This window comes from Lactuca virosa, chromosome 7 (genome assembly GCF_052849685.1).
Source record: "Lactuca virosa cultivar CGN04683 chromosome 7, Lactuca_virosa_CGN04683_v6, whole genome shotgun sequence".
In the NCBI taxonomy this organism is placed as follows: Eukaryota; Viridiplantae; Streptophyta; class Magnoliopsida; order Asterales; family Asteraceae; genus Lactuca; species Lactuca virosa.
The window spans coordinates 130,412,850-130,436,718 of NC_136432.1; positions in this window are offsets into that span (position 1 = coordinate 130,412,850).

A 23,869-nucleotide genomic window follows, 5' to 3' on the forward strand; every position below is an offset into this window, starting at 1 on the left:
TCCACCATCCTTAAGAGCCCGAAACTCCCTTAGCTCTTCCCTCCTTCCTGTCATGTGACGTGAGCAGCCACTATTGATGTACCATTCGTCGTCGAACTACTCGTCACTTATAACCTGCAAAATTAAGCAGATTTAGGAACCCAAAGTTGCTCGGGTCTACGTGAGCCTTTACAAAACAGGGAATAGCAATAGAAAGATCAACCATATAAGTTCTTTTTATTAGTGTGGTTGCGTCTTTTCTCTTGATGGTAAAGACCTTGAGTTTGTTTAAATCAGTTTGAGGAATTTTATTTTGATTCTTAACAAATTTGTTTTCATGTTTCCTAGGGTTAGCTGACGTCTTCTTTGTTTGCATTTTGTCTTCAGAGACGAGCTTCCCTTTTCCCTTGCTATCCTTGACATCCTTGTTAGGATTCTGCTTTGGTTGATAACGAGGAGGTTGGGATTTAGGACCGAAACTTGTCTTTCGGTTCTTATCAAAGCTAGACTTGGGACCGAAACTAGTCTTTCGGTTCTTGTCACTGCAAGAATTGGGACTGAAACTAGGCTTTCGGTTCGCTTAACTGCAGGATTGGCAGTGGGTGCATGGACCATAATCATCCTTTGATCCAGATTTCGCCTTCAGATTTGACGCCTTTTCTGTGCCAACATAATTGGAGTTTTGGGAGTTCCAAAACTGCTTCCTTTCATTGAGATTCTTTTGATATCTTTTGTTTCGCTGGCGTTTTTGTTCAGCAAGCTGCTTTTGAGACTTGTGTATGTTAGCTCTTGGCTTCGGTCTCTTAGCATGAGTTTCGCTCTTCAATGAAGAGGTTTCGCTTGCAGCCGTCATTGGTTCGCTTGGGACTTCTTTGGTACCATTTGTGCTTGGTACATCAAATCTTGTAGGCTTGTTGAGTGGTTCTGCCACGTATCTGCCTTTAACCCTCCATGAGGTTCTCTATGACAAACTGACAGTCTCATCTGCATTGTCGATTGGAGCCGACCAGAAATAATTATCACAGCCACCTTCATTATCTTCGTTCACTATGGCTGTCTGTTCGGCTGTGTGTTTCTGAGTAACCCCTGTTGTGGTGTATACTTGATTTGGCACTGTTTGTACCTTTTGATAAACCACTGCTTTCGGTTTCAGAATTTTGGATTTATCTTGGGACACACGAGCGAACTCAACCGAATTTTCAGATATAAGGCCTTTGGTAGGTTCGGTTTCGCTCTTGACAAATTCTGAACAGTCAACCACATCCTCTACAAAAATTTCACTCATATCACTTTTCTCGTCAAATTCAGAAGAGTTTTCAACATTTATTTTGTTTTCTGAACTTAGCTTGGCATTCAATGAGTCAAATTTTTGTATGGTTTCGGTCTTGATTTCCAATATATCGTTCTCGTCCAAAAGATTTTTGAGCATGTCCTTATGGTCTTTGGACTTGATAAAGGACTCGATTTTGTCTAGACCAATCCTGTAAGTGTCAGAGATATTATCTGAGGAGACAACAGATTCGCAGTTATAACCATCAATATCAACTTCGTCCTCCTTTAATTCTAGGAAGGGCAAAATCATTTTGTGAATCTTTTTGCCAATTCCACAATCTAAATGCAATTGAGTGATATTTGTATATAAACGTTTAGCAATTAAGCAAAAAAATGTTTCTTTGTTTCATCAGTTTCAAATTATCACATTGCAAATAAATAACTTCATCTCTCGTCCTAACTAACTCTAACCCCGTCTTCTCTATCCACATCCTTCGCTCCTCATTCTTGGATGTCACCCTGCTAAGTTGATCGGTTAGGTTAGCATTTGTGAGGCGTGTTTGCATTAGACTGCCACTTAATCTAGAAAATTTGAATTTCAAATCATTTAATTCCTTTTATTAGTTAGTTACTGGTATTTTAAGTGATTCGAGAATGGATTGTACCTTCTTGATCAACTGATCGCAGTCATTGATCCTCTCGCTCACAGGTTTGGCAGCAAAACACTTATCTTCCCTCAGATTTGCCTCCTCACACTCGCCTTCGGTTGTGTAACCCCTCATTTGTGACACTCCATCTGTCACCATGAAGCATCTCCTAGCAAACTCAACACTCTTTTCTTTCGCCACAAACGCCTCGCCATGGGTGGGTTTACGTACTTCTTCATCTTCAGAGTCTGTAGACCAGACCTCTACTCCACCGAACTCGTCTTCCACAACGTTCTCCTTCACAATCAAAGCATTCATTGAACTGTTAGAGGCTTTCTTCTTCTTTATCTCCTCCAACTTGCACATATAGTACGCTTCATCGTCTTCACCCTCTTTCTTCTCCGATAGCTTTCTCAACATGCAATCTTTGGCAAAGTGGTTTTTTCCATGGCAGAAGTTGCAATCATATCCGGATTCTCCCACCAATTTGCTCTCCTTCTTCTCTTCTTCTTTCTGAGGAGTATTTTTGATCTCCTCTTTTGCCTTTTCTGAGCTATAGATTCCCTGCCAGTTTTGATTCTTAGCAATAGGAAACTTTTTGCGAGCAAACCTTTTCGGGTTGGAAACCAGCATTGCATATTCTTCGCTTGTCAGATCACATTCTGACATCTCTGAATCTTCTTCATCTTCTGCCACATTCTTCGCTTTAGAGAGAAGGGCCAAGGATCCCATACCAGACACCACTTTCGCTTCCTTTGTCACAACACTTTCATGAGACTTGAGAATACCTACCATCTTTTCCAGTGAATAGTTTTTAAATTCCTAGTGAGCCTTCACCATTGATACCACAACCATCCATTCGGGTCTTAAACCATTCATAAATGTGACCTTCTGTTCGATCACTTCTCTTCCAATGCCGTGCTTGATCGTCTTGCTCAAAAGATGGTTGAAGCGATCGAAAGTCTGAACAAGTTTTTCATCAGGCTTTTGTTGGAAAGCATCGAACTCAGAGAGCAATAGAGGTTGAGTAGAATGCTCTAAGTCTTCATCAGTGGAATACATCTCTTTAAGTCTAACCCATATCTCTTTTTCAGTGGTGCATGAGCTTACTAAACGAAAATTATCAGACTGTAAAGCAAATCGAATCATTCTCATGGCTTTAACATTACACAGCAACTTATCTTTTTCTTCTTGAGGAATCTTCTTTACATCAGTTACGAGCTTGTTGAACTCCTTTTGAGTCTTAACAGTTGTATTTGTACCATAATAAACAAAAGGACCTAATGTTATGGCTTCCCAGATAAGATAACCATTGTCTTCGGAACCAACGACGTAGTCCTCAAAGTGATGCGTCTAAACTTCATAATCTTGAGTGTAAAGAATCGGGATTCTAGTTGTAGATCCACTTCTGTTAGAGATATTGATCGGATTGGTTTGTGAATCTTCGTGAGACATGATGACCTTCTTCATATATCTGCTTAGAATCAGACTTGTAAAGATTGAACAGGGTAATATCGAGATCTATGAACAACGTCAATGAAGGAATGACGGCTTAACAGATCCAATAAAAGCGGAAACCCTAAGAAAATTCTTCAAACAGAAGAGATGCGTATGATTTACACAACCTCCTGCTCTGATACCAATTGAAGAGAATAAAGTTCTCTTAGATCGATAGATTCAAACAGATATTAATAAGACAATAACAAGCAATATGAAACAATGAACACCAACATGAATCAAACGAATGTCGAATGATTAAAACAGCAACCCTCAGAAGAGCTCAATGAAGAACTTCTACTTTAGAGGATGCTAGGGTTACAGTACTTGTCAAAAGAAATATTCAGAAGCGTAACAAACGAGATGAATGCATGCACCATAAATACTAAACCCTAAAAACAAACACACGGTTGGACAGGCCCAAACCGTGAATGCAAATGGACCGAACTATCTAAGCCCAAAGGTGCAACCCATATACTCAACAGCATCATCTTTTTAGTGTCAAGCTTTCCAATACCAACAACTACAATGGATTAAAGTGACTTTTTGCTATAACAAATCAAAGGTATGTAACCCTAATTCTTCTATTTTTATTATACTAGGGTTTCATTAGGGTTCATGTTAGTTTTGTTGTTTATTGTGTGTTACATTCAAAAGTGTTATGACATAGATCACTTAGGTTGTATGTGCCCTTAAGTGTTAAGTGAAATTCTACAAACACATTGATCTTGTAACCTATAAAAGCTAGCAGTGGTATCAGAGTCATGGTGTGTCTAATATTGATTGTACATTAGATGAACTGAACAAAATCGATTTTTTGAAAAATTTGTTGGTCACATATTCTCTCCCATGATGTGAGTCCAACTCAAAACAAAATTTTGGAATTTTCTGTTTAATCTGATTTATGTGGTTAATTTTGGTAATTACCTAGTTTTAATTTTGCCAAAATCCTTGAATCGCTTGGATAATTAAAATAAAACCCTAAATATTAGGAGATATTTTTAAATAGATAATATTTAATTATAAGATTACTTAAATATAATTATCCTTATGGATTTAATAATAAATTTAATTATAAGCTAAAATAAAAAATAATTATAATTCCATGATCGGTTTAAATTGATTAATTAAGTATAAGATTAATTTAGATAATTAATATTTAAAACTTCTGTTTTAAAAAGTTTTAAATACACCCTGCATATATATATATATATATATATATATATATATATATATATATATATATATATATATATATATATATATATATAATATTTATTACTATATGTATAACTAAAAGTCAGTCGAATCAATAGCAGGCCTCATTCACGAAGCCATACTCTAACTAGGGTATAAGGAAACGGCCTGTAAAATGACCGTTGAATAGGTATCGTTTTCACCCACCGCTCCTTTTTATGGTGGAGGGTCGTCGAATGAGTTTGATAGGACATAAAAGATTAAAAGTATAATCTATAAAGTACTAGACCGTTCTTTAAAATCTACTCTAGTTACTTTAGGAAAAATATGAAATTGTATGTTAATCCATGAAAAATACACGTCATTTATTTATGAGTCATTAATGGAGTGTGTGTGGTTAACTGACACACTAGTTTGGCACTATAAAGATGAAACGATGAAACAACTCGTGTTTAGGATTGTTGATGGAGCGTGTGTGATTAACCGACACATCAATGGAAGATCATAAATCGATTGAGGGTGTTTGAGCGAGTTTGCATGGGTATTCACATCTTAATTATGATCATCGGCATCCCAGTCACAATTTGTAAGCGCATAATATGAGATTAAACATGTCATTGATAAGATTCAATGAATCTCAAAATATCTAGGAGTTTCATATGATTGAAATTGGTGAAATGTTTCTACCTACCTAAAATGTTTTCATGATATGACTACGACATCGCTCTTCATATTACGATTTGAAAATATGGATCTTGGCCTTAATTTAATTTTTGGGTTAATAATTAAGGATTAAAATCAACTAACTTGAATTCTCTATTTTCCCACTTTTAGATGTATAGTGAAGAAAAAATGGTCTTCCTCGTTCTTATGGAAATGGTTTTCCTCAACCATCTGTAGATGGTCTTCCACATTCAAGTCAATGTGAAATTGTGTTCCCTTCCTTAGGTAATGGTGGAACTGGACATCATCTCTCTTTAACTCTTCTACATCCTCTTCCTATGACTATCCCATCATCACATTTTCCTCAAGTTGAAAGATATGAGACTACTCAAGTCCTATTGGCATGTAAACATGAAGATGGAAATTCTATGTGTACGCACGTTCTGAAAATGAAATGTACATTGACAAGTTGGAAATGATGGGTGGCGACGTTTCGTATTCCCAAAGGAGCAAGCCAATGATTTGGTTCTACTTTCACTTCCAAAGTCATATGGCCAGTTCATTAAGAACTTTCATATGAGGAATGTTAATGTGACCCTAATTGATCTGACTCGCATGTTGATGGTTATTGAAGCAGAAATGCTTAAGAGGTCTAATTCCAAGAATTCCATGGACATTGACAACGGTAACATTGGTGATTAAGAAAAGATTTCTCTTCCCAATCGAAAGGTATCGCCAAGGTCAAAATATTTCATCGTACAGTAAAGTGAAAGGCTCATTTTGAGATCATTCCACACGTTGACCCCAATGAGTCCATTTGTTTCTACTTCCAATTAAAGGGTCATTCGAAACAAAGCTTCCCAAAATACCTGAAAGTTCTTAAAGATGGTAAAGTCAAGTCGTGTGACTCTACTTCAAGTACATCCATTATCTAACTCCATTATAAGTTCCTATTCATAGACTCTTAATACATGATGTGATGATCACATTTTGATGGTATTGCAGGACCTAAAAGAAAGAAGGAAGCTTAAGAAAAGTGAATTGAGTCTAACCGTGGGAAATGGAATTTAGTTACATGGTTCGGTGGTCAAAATTTGGAGCTATTACTAAGGAGTTAGGTTAATTTAATAGATTGTTATTTCGGAGATGTCTAGAAACATAATTTTTTCATTTTATGCATTGTAAGGACAAGTTCCAACTTTCCTTTTTCCAATAAAATGAAGTTTTGGTTTATGAAATTGTCTTATTTATATTTCCTTGCAATGACATTGATAAGTGTGTTGATTATGTTTATAATAATAGCAATATTAATTGTGGATTTGATTCTTTTAGGGCGTGCTAGTGGCATTATCATTTTTTGAACAAGTAAAAATAAATCTCATCGCCAAGTTTTAATTGGACATAAACTTGGACTAATACAATTCAAATTGCATGATGCATGAGAATCTTGTTCATTGGAAAATTATGAATAGTTTATTTTTCACATGTGTATGTGAGGCAAGTGAAGGACTAATGGCTCTAGTACATGTTGATATGGACTCTTCAGATCCACCATAAGGGACGATAACTCTATTTGTCATGATTTGTTGATACTTCAGTAAATATGATTTTGTTTATAAGATTAAACAAAATTATAATACTTTTGAAAAGTTCAAAGAGTAACAGAACAATGAGAAATAATCTATTAGGCAGAAAGATAAAAGATTCTCCAATCTGAAAGGAAAGGGGAGTGCTTTAGTATCATGTGTTATGATAATCTTAGTAATTGTGGAAATTGTATCACAACTGACTCCTCCAAGAACATCTTAGTGCAATTGTATGACTAAGAAGAGGAATCGAACATTATTGGAAATTATTCGATCATATATGAGTCATGCTTCATTCCCAAATAAAGTTTTAGAGCCATTCTCTAGTAACTCTAAATTGTATATTGAAACTCATTTCAAACTAAGAAGGTTCATAACACCTTGTAATATGTAGAGTAAGAATGCTTTCCTTACTCTAACACATTTATGATTGGAGTTGCGATGTTTTTGTTAACCAAGAAACAAAAGATAAATTGAGTCCTATTCTATGAGGTGTTTTCTTGTCGAGAATCTGTTCGAACATTTAAATATTTATTTTAGCTTGTCAAGGAATGTTCCTCGAGAGAAAATTCATACGTCAAGAAGTCAGTGGGAGTCATGTTAATCTTGATCTCGCAAGAGTCAACCGACAATGATCCTTTTAGTTATCATTAGCATGCGACCTGAGGTTGAAACCTATTGTGTTTGATATATTATTATTTCTATGCATTCCCAATTGAGTTGGAAATGCCTTTGAGTTATATGTTCATCATTTAATTGCAGAAGCAAAGCACGTTGGTCAGTGAAAGTATACTGACCAATAAAGGTGAGCTATTAACAACATGGAAGAACTGTAGGCCATTGAGCTACCAGAAGGCAAGAAATTACAAATAGCAAAGTTCAGTCCACAAAGGAAAACTAAATTAGAATTTGCTTTGTCCTAAAACTTGCCTTATTATTGTACATTGGTAATGATAGATTCACATGGATACGAACGTATGCACCTTGAAATCTAAGTAGCAATGGTTTCGCTCTAAGTCATATATATGGTTTTGAGGAAATACTTTTGGTGATAGATTTTAAAGATCTGATAAAGATCAATATGGATATTGGTTGTGTTAGTTGCATTCTCAAATTCACAACATGATTACGACATCCCTCTTCATATTTTGAATTGTGAGGAATGATAAGTAATTGTGTGAAATTTCAAGACAATTATCTATAAGTTCTGAATGGGTTTAAACAAAAACACACACATACATATACACACACTCACATACACACACACACACAAACACACACACACACACATATATATATATATATATATATATATATATATATATATACACACACACACAATCAAACTAATGGTTTTGATTTCTAGAAGTCTAATTAGAGACTTATCGAAGTATCGCATAACAGAAATCTCCACTGGTGTATGAAAGTCTAAGGGTATTGATTTCTAAAAGTCCAGTTCATTTCTGGGTACATGTCAAAGCTAGTAGGAGCATAATTCTTATGCTAATATTGCATGTTGACAATACTGTTTGTAGGAAACAATGTCTCTATTTTTGCAGATTGCAAAGTTCGGGTTCTGTTTCGCTATATGGACTTAAGGGATAGGGCACTCATACTTCGTTTTAAATCTAAAGGTTTAGATTGTATGGTTTAATAGAACTTAGTCAAAGATATATATATATATATATATATATATATATATATATATATATATATATATATATATATATATATATATATATATATATATATATATATATATATATATATATATATATATAATGTTGAAATGTTTCAACATTGGAGATTCTATATATGGAAACATTATAGCAAGACATTGAAGAAATATCAAATCTTTATGTAGGACATAATGAATCGAGTCCCATATTCTCCAGATATAGGATCGATCACATATGCTATAATATTAACTTATTCTAACTTTTAAAATGTATTTAGGATTGTGAGAAAGGGATTAGAATCTTGTGATTAAGGTTTTTAAACAACTATCAAGAACATTCTTTGGTTTTACCAAAGATTGGTTGCTTGTGGACAGTTAGAAGTATGATATTATTAGGACAGACCATAATGACATGTTTTGGATTGAGATGATTCTTGGTTAGAATTGATGGTCATATGGGAATATATAAATGTTTCCATAATAGGAGATGCTTGTAGAATCTACATGTGAGTTAGAAAGTTTAATGCAAGAGAAGTGTTCAAGGAGTGTACCTTGAATTTGAGGCTTCATAACCATGGAATTGTTTCTAGTAACAAGTTCTAGTGGAACATTCTGTAATATTGAAGTCTCAGTCTTTGTGACTTTAGAACCTCTACATAGGTCAATGCATGTGAAGATGAAATTCACCACTACATTTTAGATAAGTAATAAGAATTTGAAATTGTGAAATGAGCATCACTGGAGTAATGTTCGGTCAATCTATTCACAAAGCAAGTACCGTCGAGAGGCATAGTATGCATGTTTTTAACATGGCATGACTGATGTTTTTTAATTCAAGTGGTTAGTTGATTACTCGAAATATTATACAATGAATAAATTCGTAAATGATATGGTGATTAAATAATAGGGGTTTATTTATATTCAATGGGTATGCTACCACAGTCAATTAGTTTATTATTGTGTTTTACTTTGCATGTTTTACTTCCCTAAGTAATTTAAGTATTTTTTAAAATTCCACAATCGGTCATAATTTTGGAAGTAAGTAGTGAACTAAGACTGTCATAAATTGTTTGTAAATTGTCCATAGGGATTGGACAATGCATACAGATTGCTGCAATATTCATGATTACTTGGAAATAAGACTTTAAGTTGTGGATAAACCCACACTTAGAGATTACTTCATGGATTTTATCACGATCAATTCTAAGACGATAATATCTTCTTCTCTTGAAGCGGGGATACATAAGTTGTCATTTGCAAGTCAAATGTGCATTGTTATTGTGTAAACACATCAGTAAATTGATGTTATAAATCGTAGTGCCTTGTACAATTTGATGAGTAAAGGTTACCGTTATGTAGTCTAAGTTTATTTGTTCCTTTTTCCTTAACAAGAAAAACGATATATTTGGCCCCTCGGTGATTTGAGTTGATTTGTAAAAATCAGGCCTGTTCCGGACTAAATTGATGTGTTCGATTTTGTAGTTTGAATTTGATCACAAATCGGGAAATCGAGAAAGAAAAACATAAACATGAGGTTGATCATTTAATCCATGACTCAATTCATACGATATCTTGTAGAACAAAGGAATAGTTGATCACTTATCTTATGGCCAACATTTGATTTGGAGTTCGAAAATGGCTTTGGAAAGCACACTTTTCTGTTTGGTTCAAGGTTATACTTGCAAGTGTAGTTATAGACTTATCCAAGTGAGAGACTGTTGGATTGAGGTGTGTAAACTCATAACTAAATTGGTATATTCTTCTAATTAAAAGCAAAGTCCTTTTTGGGTTACCCTCATAACTAGAACTTGGTTAGAATGACATTTGTAGTGAGAGGATAAATTTATTAGTTTTTTATATGAGTAATAAATTGTAATAAATGATTTGTTTAATATATTATATGATTAATATATTAATTGGAAATATACAGTTGATTTGTTAATTTATTATGTGATTAATAAATTAATAGTTAAATAATTGATTTGTTAATTTACATGATTAATAAACTGATATGAAACCAATTATAATTAATTAATTATTAATCATACTTCATCTAGAATTAATTCAAGATTAATTGGAATTAATTAAAGGTGCAAGGATGAGTTGTACTTCTTTAATAGTTGAAAAAATGAGAGGATCTAGAAACTTTCATCATATGGACGGTTTTGAGGACCCTACTACGGTTTCTATAAACCTCCAAATGATAATTAGGAAATTAGATAATTACGTGATTCGAAATATATTATTATATGTTCAAATTTAGGGTTTATAGGTTTTTTTATAGTTATAAATAGGACCCTTGGGTCAACTATTTTCTTGCACTTCCTCACCTAGATAATTCTGATTTCTCATTCCGCTCCTCCTCTCTCCTCTCTTGTCTTTTAGTTCTAGGGTTTGGGTACAAACTATTAGAGACATCAGCCTTTTGGTGGTAAGATTTCCAAGATCAACAACTACAAAGGATTGAAGTGATTTGTTTGTTATAACAAATTCTTGTATTTTGATTATACTAGGGTTTCATTAGGGTTCATTTTAGATTTGTTGTCCATTGTATGTTACATTCAAATTATTATGACATAGAACCTTTAGTTGCATGTTCCCTTAAGTGTTAAGCGAAATTCCACAAGCACATTGATTTTGTAACCTATAAAACCCATCCAATAACTAAGGTACATGTCGTATAACACATAGTATAATAGAAAAAGAGAGAGAAAAAGAGGGAGGGATAGAGAGAGGGAGAGAGAGAGGGAGAGAGAGAGAGAGAGAGAGAGAGAGAGAGAGAGAGAAAGGGAGATATATATATATATATATATATATATATATATATATATATATATATATATATATATATATATATAGAGAGAGAGAGAGAGAAAGTGTGTGTAGAGAGAGAAAGAGGGTGACGTGTGTTAGTGAAACCACATAAACAACCCACCACTCCCAACCCTCTCAACTCACTCAAGAGGGAGTGGTGTCTTGGAGGTAATAATGGTACCTTGTCCCCATTTTACCATGACTTCCTCCTCCCTTATAAAAACTAAATTTAATGGTTTTTATGAAATAAAAGACAAAGCTTAATAACTTTATATAATAGATGGCAAAACTTAGTGACTTTCGTAAAATGGAGGGATCGTACAATCCTATGATCCTAGGTATTAAAAACGAGTTGGGTCGTATACAGATCGTATTTTGGGTAGGATCGCAGGTAAGATCGTAGGATCGTAGGTAGGATTGTAGAATCATGATCCAATCTGATCCTACCTTCCCTTGATTTATTTAATAAAATGAATTTACCAGTTTATGTCTTTTACCCTTTACCACTTTACCAGTTATCATTTCGTGTTGTGAGTTGTGACTAATGTTTTGAATTTTTTATAGCTTTTGAACCGGAAAACTTAATCTTTCGGATATTTTTCATGTTTTAAAACTATAAATTAAATCTATGTTTTATTTTATGGGATCTTAGGATCCCGATCCTGATCTTGCAAACCCAAAAATGATCATACGTAGGATGCCGATCTTGAAAACCTTGCACCTAACAATTCAATTCCCACTTATTATAATACTTAAAGAATAAAACACAATCTTACCAATCAAGAATTTTGTAGTGTAAAAAGAAGTTTATCCGAAAAAACAAGGGTACTAAAGTTGAACTCTTTAGCTAGAAACTAGAAGTTAAAGAATCCACGTATACTTAATACTTTGCAATAACAGTCATATATGTGAAAAACAGGGTGTTACAACTTGGTATCACAGCGGTGATTTAAGTGAATTAGGTGTCTTGTAGTAGATTCCTAGTCTTAAATCGGATGGTAGAATGTTATTATTTGGCTATACTTGGTAGACATAAATTTCGTGATGCACATTGCGGAGAAGGTTGCGGTGCATGTTGTGGTGCCTGTTTTGGTTCATGTTGCAGTGCACGAGGTGGAAAATGTTGCGAGAAGTGGAGTAGTACAGGTTGTGATGTACGATATAATATATATATATATATATATATATATATATATATATATATATATATATATATTAATTCATGAAATATGTGACAAGTGAGAAAGAGAATATTTGAAATCTTCTGAGCATATGATTCTTTGATTTGAAGAACTAGAATAGAAGTACATATTGTTAATTTACAAGCTATAAAATCATGAATATGGGGATCTCGAATTGATGGAAACTGATAGAATGAACAAAGAATGTATAGCAAGGTGAACTTCTAAATCCTTATATATAGAATATAATTAGAAGAATGGAGAAATGGATTTAGTGAAAGTTGTGAATCGGGAAGTGGAATGGTGAAGTAAGAAGTATATGAATATTGTTTGCTTGTATTGTTATGGTGTTCATATCACAAAAAACACATAGCCCTCATTGTGACCTTATATAATCATGAAGTTTTTCGAGGATTGAGTTGGAAAGGGATATTTGGATAAGTAAATTAGGATATTAAAGATATGTGGATAAAGAACCTTAGGTCATAAATGTGGAGTGATGTTGATAGATGTGATGAGATGATGGTAAAGGTAAATTGAACTTAGTAGATTTGGTGTAGAAACGCTAAAGTTTGGAATGTGTAACACCCGTTTTCTTGGACGAATCGAATTAGGGTTTCATAGAGTCAAAAGGTTGGACTTATGGGAAAAAAGGGTCCTCACGACATGAGGTAAGAAGGATCACGACGTGAGAAAGGACGCACGAGGATTTCATTTGGGACTGGGCTCATGACGTGAGCATTAAGAGCTCACGACGTGAGGATTGCTGCAGCCCAAGCCCACGATCTTTTTGGGTTTCCATCGTATTTAAACCCCCATAAACTTCATTCTAGGGTTCCAAACCAACCTCCTTCGTCCCTAAACTTAGTAAAACCCTAACCCTAGCCTCTCTTTGAGTTTCTTGAGCTTTGGGTGGAGTTTTGATGGTTTAAAGAGGAAGAGATCACCATGGAAGCATAGTTGCAGCTTGGAAGCTTCATTTACAACCTTTAGCTACACTTCTGGAGCAATGTGAGTAATTATGATCCAAGCTTTATGTTTCCTTGTTGCTAGATCTTAGGTTTTGTGAATATTGATCCTAGATCTTATGATTTGGAGTGTTGGGACTCCATAAAGTTAGCAACTTTATGGGTCCTTAGGGTACCTAGATGCTTATATATCATGGATATGAAGTTTGAGTGTTGTTGGAGTTCATGCATGAGAACTTATCCTATTTTTCTCCATGAATGACCCATTTTTAGCTCATGTCTTGTATTGGACATACAAGACCTTAAAGCATCAATTTTTTAATGATCATCGGGGTGTTGGGAAGCCTCCTTGAACGGTTGGATTAGAGGCTTAACGGATTAAGAGGTTTTTGGATCAAAAAGGCGTACAGACGGTTCTCACGACATAAGGAAGATGCATGTCACAACGTGAGGGTTGCAAGGCTCTACTATACTGTCATGTAGTGGCTCATCACATGGACCATAGATGGTCATGTCGTGAGGGCCTATTGACCGTTGACTTTCATTGACCGTTGACCGTTGACTTTTTGACCTAGTTTGACTTTGGGTTAAACTTGAGGACTTTGGGCTATTGATTGAGATTCTATCTGGTTCTGGTGCTAGTGGATTCGTGGGAGCAAGCAGTGCTGAAAAGGGATTGTATGGCAGTGTTCAGAGACCTTCGATTCAAGTGAGTTTTCCTCACTATACTTATGGGTCTAAGGCACCAAGGCCGAACCATTGGATTAATATCCTGGTTTACCATATGTTGCTATGTTGTAGTGATATTTTAGATCTGTATCCTGGTATATAGGATGTTGCTATGATGTAGTGATCTGTTAGATCTGTATCCTGGTATATAGGATGTTGTTATGCTATAGTGATCTGTTAGATCTACCTGTTATTTGTTTACTGGCTATATGTTTATCGGTTGTATATGTCGACACAGTATGGTTGGGTTGAGATTCTACTGCTTTGTGTTGTCAGTCAACGAACTCGATAATGTTAATATTGATATGTGGTATGTGTATCTGTTATGTATATGTCGACATGTTGTGTGTGGTTGGGTTGAGGCGGACCAGTATAGGTTGAAGGCCAAGAGACCCAGGGCATCCCAGATAGACTACAGGCCTGAGAGGCATACCAGTCAGGCCAAAGGCCCAGAGAATGGTCCACATAGGCTGAATGTCTGGTGAGGCGTTCCAGGCATGTTGAAGGTTCTGTGAGCGTTCCAAATAGTTTGTAGGCCGGTGAGGCGTTCCAGTCATGTTGAAGGTTCTGTGAGCGTTCCAGATAGTTTGTAGTCCGGTGCGGCGTTCCAGACAGACTGAAGGTTCTGTGAGCATTCCATATAGTTTGTAGGCCGATGCGGCGTTCCAGACAGGCTGAAGGCTCTATATGCATGTTGTTGTTTGTTATTTGTGTGTGGTGGTACTTTGGGGGAACTTACTTAGCTTCATGCTTACAGTTTTAGTTTATTGTTTCAATTACTTCAGATGATTGTGGCAAGGTGAAGGAATGACCGTACACATCCTTGGTTTTACGACTGATTGGATCTTGGGAGACTCAAATTTTTAATAATGTTTTGGAAATAGTGATTTTGTAAACACTTTCTTTAGTAAATGGGTTGTGTTGAAAACTTTAATAATATTGTGATTTTTATGGATGTTATAGAATGAATTTGTATTTTAAGATAGTCATAGTGATGATAATATCTTGAATGCAAATATTGATGGGAGTGGTATTCTTGGTGTTGAGAATACTACTATAACGGAATATTATTAGTCATGATAGCTGTGGTGACTGTAATATCATGGACTAATATTACGGTGGTTTTGGTGACTGTAACACCATTGTGTTGGAATCAGTTAATATTATGATGGTCTTAGTGATTGTAATATCATCGTTGGTGGAAATACAAGTTAACAGTGAACTTGGTCTTTGTAACACTATGATTGTAAGATCGATATAAGAGAATAATGGTAGATTACATAGTTATAATCTTATTGAAGAAATGTTATTTGAATTTGATAGTAGCAGATATACATAAAAGTCTACTATAAACAGTAAAGGGTTAGAATAACAACTAAATTAGTTATGATCTTGATCATTACAAAAATGTTAAGTAATAATATTGAAATTGAATAAATACCAATTGGTTAGAAAAGTACGATGAGAATTGTATGGTTATATATTTCGTGGGTGATGGCGAGATCGGTGTTGCGACATTGCGAGCCAAACAATTCTGTTTGGGTGATAGCAAGATCGGCGTTGCTACACCATGAGCTAAATTGGCCTAGTAACAATGTTATTGTTATGTTTTCCTTGTTGGAATGAAGACAAGATCAGTATTGTGATATCGTAGTCTAGTAGTTTCGTTTGTGTTGATACCGAGAACTATTGGATTAAGGTGTCTAATTCGGTAACTAAATTGGTATATTCTTGTAATTAGAGGCAAAGTCCTTTTTGGGTTGCCCTCATAACTCGAACTTGATTAGAATGGCATTTATAGAGAGAGGGTGATTTTTAGATTATTATATGATTAATAAACTAATTGGAAATTATGAGGAAATGATTTGTTAATATATTATATGATTAATATATTAATTGGAAATAGATAGCTGATTTATTAATTTATTATGTAATTAATAAATTAATATGAGATCAATAGTTAAACCATTGATTTGTTAATTTATAAGGTTAATAAATTAATAAGAAATCAAATTGAGTTAATTAATTATTAATCAAAATTAATCTGGAATTAATTTGAGATTAATTGGAATTAATCAAAGGAGCAAGGGGTGAGTTATAATTGTTCAATAGTTGAACAAAAAAGCAATTCTAAAACCATCACGGTTTTGGGAGCTTCCTTAGGGTTTCCATAAGCCTCTTGGATGCATATAAGGAAAGGATTTGGATTGGGATTAAATCCATTCAAATCTTGTTTGGTCCCTAAGTTACCTAAACTATAAATATGACCCATTATGACCTTAATTTCGTTCATGCACTTCCCATAAGACTTAGGAAAAAAACAATTATTCTCCTTATCTCTCCTCAATTGTCTTCTAGTTCTAGGGTTTGGGTGTGAGACATTAGAGGCATCATACTTTTGGTGCTAGCTTTCCAAGCTCTTCAAAGGAAGGATTGAAGTGATTTGTTTAATACAACAAATCAAAGGTATGTAATCCTAATTCTTGTGTTTTGGAATATACTAGGCTTTCAATTAGGGTTCATGATAGTTTGTTGTTCATAGTATGTTGCAATCAAAGTGTATGACATAGATCCTTTAGGTTGCATGTGCCCTTAAGTGTTAAGTGAAATTTCGCATGCACATAGTTCTTGTAACCTTTAAAACGCATCAGTGGTATCAGAGCCTAGGTGTGTCTAACATTGGTTGTACATGAGATGAATTGAGCAAAACAAAAAAAAATCGAAAAATGCATCTCACAACGTGAGAAGTAGTGTCTCATGACGTGAAGTTTGTTTGAAACAGAAAATTCAGGATGTTGTTGCCTAATCTGATATGTGTGGTTAGATCTGGTAATTATCTAGATTTAAATATGTCAAAATCCAATTTTGATCCCCTTATATAATTAAAATAAAAACCCTAAATACTAGGAGATAATCTTAGAAAATTAATTTTTAATTATAAGATTAATTAAATAAGTTATCCTTATGGATTTAATAACAAATTTAATTATAAGATTAATTAAAAGATAATTATAAATCTTTGATAGGTTTAAATGATTAATTAATTAATTAACATAATTAATTTTAAATGTCTAAATGATTAATTAAATAATCGATTAAGTTAGATAATTAATTCTAAACTTAGTATTTTGAAAAGTTTTAAAATACACCTTATAGTATATATGATTAAAAGTTTAATATATTATATGTATAAGACAAGTCAATCAAATCAATAGTAGACCTCATTCACGAAGCGATACTCTAAGGGGGTATAAGGAAACGACCTATAAAATTACTGTCATTAGGTGTTAACTCTCACTCATCGCTCCCTTGTATGGTGAAGGGTCGTTAGCTGGACGGGTTTTATAGGATATAATGTAACATCTTGTTTTTCCAAGAATTCCATTTTGACCCTTGGTTTGTGTATTGTTTGCAAATTTAGTCTCGAGTAGCATTTTTGTAATTTTTGAGGCATGCATGCGTACGTTGGGCGTACGTGGCTAGGGTGCAAACCCTAATTTTTAGGGTTTGGACCCTATTTAAACATCCTTATAGCCCCAAACCCTTTCCTTCATCAGCCTCTTCCCCTCATATCGAACCTTGCAAACCCTAATCCACCTTAGAGCATATTTGAGCCTTGAGTGTGTATTTTGGTGATTTTGAAGGAAAAAGAAGGAATAGGAGAACGTATTAGAAGAGTGAAGCATCTTGGATCCAGGATCACATCACCATTTGGAGGTAAAAAGCTCTGATATTGATGAAGTTTTACTTAGATCTTGTCTAGCCATTATTTGTGCTCATTTTGGTCCCATAATCTTGATGTATTCGAGTATGGATTACTCTAATCCATTTGGGTTGTCCTTTCAGATGTCTTAAAGTGTTTAGAATTATAAAAATGCAATCTTGGTCCCTAGTTTTCCTCCATGCATGGTCTAGGACGTCTTAATGAGTTAATAAGTTAGGGTTTTTGATGTTGAGGACTTAATAGCCATGCAAGATCGTAAATTTGGAAACTTTATGGTTAAGGACATCATTTGAGGACTAGATCTGGATTTTGGATGAAAGAGCTTAAACAATTAAGCTCTTAATGGAATGGGAGGATGACAGACGCGTACGTTGGGTGTACCAAAGGGTACGTTGCACGTACGTGGCCAACCCCTCGACTTCTGGTCATTACTTAGTACGCCCCGTGTATGTGTTGAGTACACCCAACATACTCAACTGAGTTAACCCGATCGACTCGGTTGACTTTTGACTTTGACTAGGATTTTGACCAAGTTTGACTTAGGGGTATTTTGGGTATTTTGAGTTGTAGTCTGAGTTTTTGTCACTGTTATATGTAAAGGTGACCGGTAGAGTCGGTATTTGGAGCAACGTGTTGTTGTAGTTATTCATGTCTATTCGTGAGGTGAGTCTCCTCACTGTATCAATGGGTCGTAGGCACCAATGCTGACCCATTATTCAATAATGTAGAATGATAGCTTGCTATGTGATATGTTTGTTCGTGTGATCGGGTTGAAATACACCCCAGGGTGGGGCCCATAATTATATGCCGGTTTGAAATAACCCCAGGGCATGTCCCACTATGGCATGTTCAGGTTGAAATATACCTCAGGGTGAGGCCCCATGGCGTGGCCCATATTTGTTTATTGGGTTGAAATATACCCCACAACGGGGTCCATATTTGTTTATTGGTTTGAAATATACCCCTGGGCTAGAACCAATTGTATGTTTAGTATGTGGTACTTTGGGGGAACTCACTAAGCTTTGTGCTTACAGTTTATGTTTATGGTTTCAGGTACCTCCGACACTAAGAGTAGAGCCGGCGTGATTGCACAGCATCCTCCCCTCATGATTTCTGCACTTTTGGATATTATTACTCTGATGATTTTCATATTGTGTATTTTTAATGTTTTTGAACAAATTGATGTTTGAAACTATTGATTTTAAAATGAAAGTTTTTTATCATTGTTTTTGGGACGTTACAAGTTGGTATCAGACGCTTGGTTTGAGGGAATCAGGCACACTTGTGGATGTGTCAGAACTCAAACTGAGGAAATGATAATATTTTCAAAAGAAAAAGAAATTAAATTTTAAAAAATACTTTTACTAAGTGAAAAGAGGATGCGATGTGTGCAATCAGCCGAGCTCGAGTAAGTGGTTCCTAAATTTCCTATACCTATGTATTATGATTAGTATGCTTAATATGAGAATTGCATGCTAGATTAGGGCTTAGGACACCTTCCGGAATCATATGATTGTATTACCTGATTTGTATGATGTCTTATAGCCTAGGAGGACTGGATGATATGTATTACTTGGGATTGATATCGGCTCAGTTAATTGCTAAGTGTATGCTTTCAAAGTTGTATACGATTAGAATCATCTAGCCCTAGAATGATCGATCTAGCCTCATTTCTGGTTCCTTGTTTAGTTGTGGAATTAGGGTAGAATCGACAGTTGACAGTCTATGTGATTCCATTTTGTGTATAACTTGCATTCATATGGCAACCAGCGGTGTTGATTGAGGTTCTCGATACTACGAGTGGTGGGAGTTGAGGATTCCTAGGAAAGCCTAGGACATGTATGTTGTTTAGCATATGATTGGTATATAGTTCTAGTGTGGTGACCTAGAGGAATCAGGACGGCTCTTGAGGAAGGTACAGATAGGTGTAAAAGGTAGTATTGGGCCCATACTACTGAAAGCACAGGATCTGTGCTTGAGACAAGAGCAGACCTGGAGACTCTAAGGAGACATGTATAAGGGGAGTTCCCTCGAGTTATATGTTGATTGTTTATATCTTTGTGTTTCAGTTTGAGTATGGTGATGGTTACTTGAGGAGGAGTTTACGGCTCATATTCTAGTTCTGGTTCTGGCTCTATAATAGAACCCATTGATGAGAGACTGCGAGAACTTATAGTGGCCGAGGTTACTTGCGACATCTTGGATGCCTCCCCCATGATGTTCGGTATCATCAAGGAGGGTATTATGGAGCATATAGAGGAGCAGCTCAAGGATTTCCGGGCCGAGATCGTTGTAGGTTAGATAGGAGCACATACTCCTTCATTTCAGGAGTTCAAGTCTTGCGAAGCTCCTGAGTTCTTTGGGGCTAAGGAACCCTTCGCTAACTGAAGTTGAATCGCTGACACGGAGTACTCAGGTGATGACTTTTTGCATTGAGGGGAAAAAGTGGGATTCACATCCTGCCTGCTGAGGGACTAAGCACGTGACTGGTGGGATGAGGTTGGCCGAGCTTTAGGGTCTGAGGTAGTGGTAGTCATGACTTGGGAGCAGTTTGTTATGAGGTTCCAGAGGGAGTTTGAACCAACGACTGAGTTGCAGTAGCTGGCGAGGGAGTTCCAAAACCTTTGCCAAACTACTGAGACTATGGTGGAGATTACCGCCAAATTCCGGGAGAGGGCTCTGTTGGTTCCGCAGTACGCTGCAGATGAGGAGATGAAAAAGACAAGATATCATGACATGTTGAGGGATGAAATCGGGGAGTTTGTGTGCTTTTTGGGATGCAAGACCCTGAATGATATAGTGGAGAAGGCCCGTGATCAGGAGATTGAGTTGGAGCTTTAGGCGAAGTGAAAATCGGAGCAGGTGCAGACAGCAATGGGCCAAGGTAAAAGGCCCAAGACCTCCGATTTATTGCGCTGGAGCCAGAGCCGATACGGAAATTGCAGAAATTTGCATAGTGGGGCATGTTCGTATGTTTTAGTTGTGGTCAGTCGGGTTAGCCCCCAGAGTTCTCTGATTTACTTTCATTGCAATCAAATCGGCTATAAAAAAGCAGAGTGTCTGAGATTGACAGGAGGGGCAGTGGCGCCCCTGCACCAGTCACCCTAAGGATTATTGATGGCCACTAGGGCAAGGCGGAGGCACCGGTGGTGAAGAGTAGGGCATTTCAGCTGACCACCAATGAGGCCCGTGCAACACCGGATCTGGTTACTGGTAATCGACTTATTCATATCTTTTATTTCTTTCCTTATATATGCTCATGATTATATCTGATCTTGTATAGGGACATTTTTGGTCAATGGTATGACCGCTCATGTTCTATTTGATTAGGGTGCTACCCAATCCTTTGTATCTCTTGCTCTTAGCAAGAAGTTTTGTGATGCTCCCGGGATCCTAGATTACCATTAGAGGTCAAGATTGTTGATGATCATTCTGTGAGTGCTTCAAGGGTTCATCGTGGGTGTGTCCTGAACCTGTTCAGTGAGAGGTAATCTATTGATTTGTTGTCGATTCCTCTTTGGGGATCGAAGTGATGGGTTTTGAGCATTCTAACACTTCCTAAGTGTACATGCAACCCTAATAACTTTGGATCTATGTTTGTCTAATAATCATGCAAAGTTGAATTCCAAGGTTATATTCCTATCTAGCATACATGGGGAACATTTTTAACTTGAATGAAAGATAGAATAACTTACCTTGTTGTTGATTATGATCCTTGAAACCTTGTGAGCCTAGCACCCCAAGTGTGATGCCTCAAATGCTTCACACAACAACAAATGCAAAGGAGTAAACTTTGAGAGAATCTTACACTTGCAAAATCGGCTCTAGCCCTCTTGTTTCTTAGTGTCACCGATTTTGGTGGAGAACATGTTGCTTATATAGTGTATCACATCTAGGGTTACACCATGTAAACCCTAATGTGGCATGACTCTTCATTTCCATGACCCATGGGTTTGTAACTCCCATGGAGCATCCTATGGGTGGAACCCAACTTGATAATCCATGGAGCCTCTTAGCCCACTATATAATATATGGAAGATTTACATAATCTACCCATATATTTAATTAGTTATCTTTTGATCACTTAATTAATTCTAAATTAATTCTTGATCAAACTAATTAAATAATATTATTAATATATTAGAACTTATAATATATTAATAACCATAAGTGTTATTTCTCTCATTTTAGTTTATCCAATTGCATGGTGCCATGCAACCCAAATGGACCATGCCGGGTCGGGTCAAGTACATACCAGAAATAGTTATGGACTTAGACACCTTATCCAACAGTCTCCCACTTGGATAAGTCTAATAACTATAACTGCAATACTTCAGGAACCGATCGGCAATCGTAGCTCTTTCAAGGTCTCTCGGAACTGAGAAGATGATGATACGCCATTTAAGATAAGTGATCATATAATCCTCTGTTCTAGATATCAACCGGACAAATACATGGAACAATGTCTTACTTATTGTCCAGCAGTTTGTTTCCCGATTTCCGATTTGTTTGACAAAGAACTTAATTGAACACATCAACTTAGTTCTGACCGGGCCCGGTACATAGGTCAAAACAAAATCATCGAGGGGCCCAGATATCAGCTTCTAATCCAAGAAGGAGCAGATAAACTTCGACTCATATGTTTGTTCTACCACTCATTGAATTATACACAAAAGCACGTTTTATAACATCGAGTTACCAATGCGTGAACGTACAATCAATGCATAACCAACTCATAAGTTACAAATCATATCTCTAGGTTTGAAGACTTATATGATATTACCGTCTCACGATCACTCGAGATAAATTCCATGAAGTGATTCCAGTAAGTGTGGGTTGAGTCCAATGCTCAGAACTTATGAGCACTCATGAGTGTTGTAGCCATGTCCAACAACTTAGACCTCTGCAACCAATCATGACAGTCTTGATTCATACCTACTTCCGACATATGACCGACTGTGGAGGTTCGAATAATATGATATACCAAACATAATTATTCTGGAAGTCAAAACATGCAAAAGAAATATAGTAAACGATCGACAAGAGATAGCAACACTTTACTCATAAATAAAACACCTTTTATTCATCATCTAATGTCAATTACACTTTACAAATTTCAAGGTTATCTAACTACTAAATCTAATATCATCCTTCAGCCCTATGCTCCGAGCATGCTGGAGATGCTTAACCCGAGTCAGTCCCTTCGTGAGGGGATCTGCTGGATTCTCATCCGATGATACCCTCTTTGCCATGAGGAGTCCTTCTTCTATTCGATGTCTGATGAAATGGTATTTTCTGTCGATGTGTCTGGATCTCCCGTGATCCCTACAACTCTCAAGTCTTCACTCCCACCGAGGGTAAGGACCCAGTCCTTAGTCCTCCGTAGGTACTTGAGGATATTCTTTACCGCAGTCCAGTGTGCCTTGTCAGGGTTCCCCTGATACCTGCTAACCATGCTCAAAGCAAAGGCTACATCAGGTCGAGTACACGTCATAGCATACATGATCGATCCTACAGCCGAAGCATAAGGTATTCGACTCATTTCTGCTATCTCATCCTCAGTACTAGGGCTTTGTGTCTTACTCAATCTGGCATTACTCTGGATGGGTAACTCTCCTTTCTTGGAGTCCTGCATGCCGAATCTCTTCAACACCTTATCCAAGTAAGTACTCTAACTAAGTCCAATTAGTCTTTTACTCCGGTCTCTCAAGATCCTTATCCCTAGAATATAGGCAGCTTCTCCTAGGTCCTTCATAGAGAAACACTTCCCAAGCCAGGACTTAACTTGCTGCAGAGTTGGGATGTCATTTCCTATGAGTAGTATGTCATCCACATACAATACCAAAAAGCTAACTATACTCCCACTAGCCTTGACATATACACAAGATTCATCTTCACTCCTAGAAAAGCCAAATTCTTTGACTTTCTCATCAA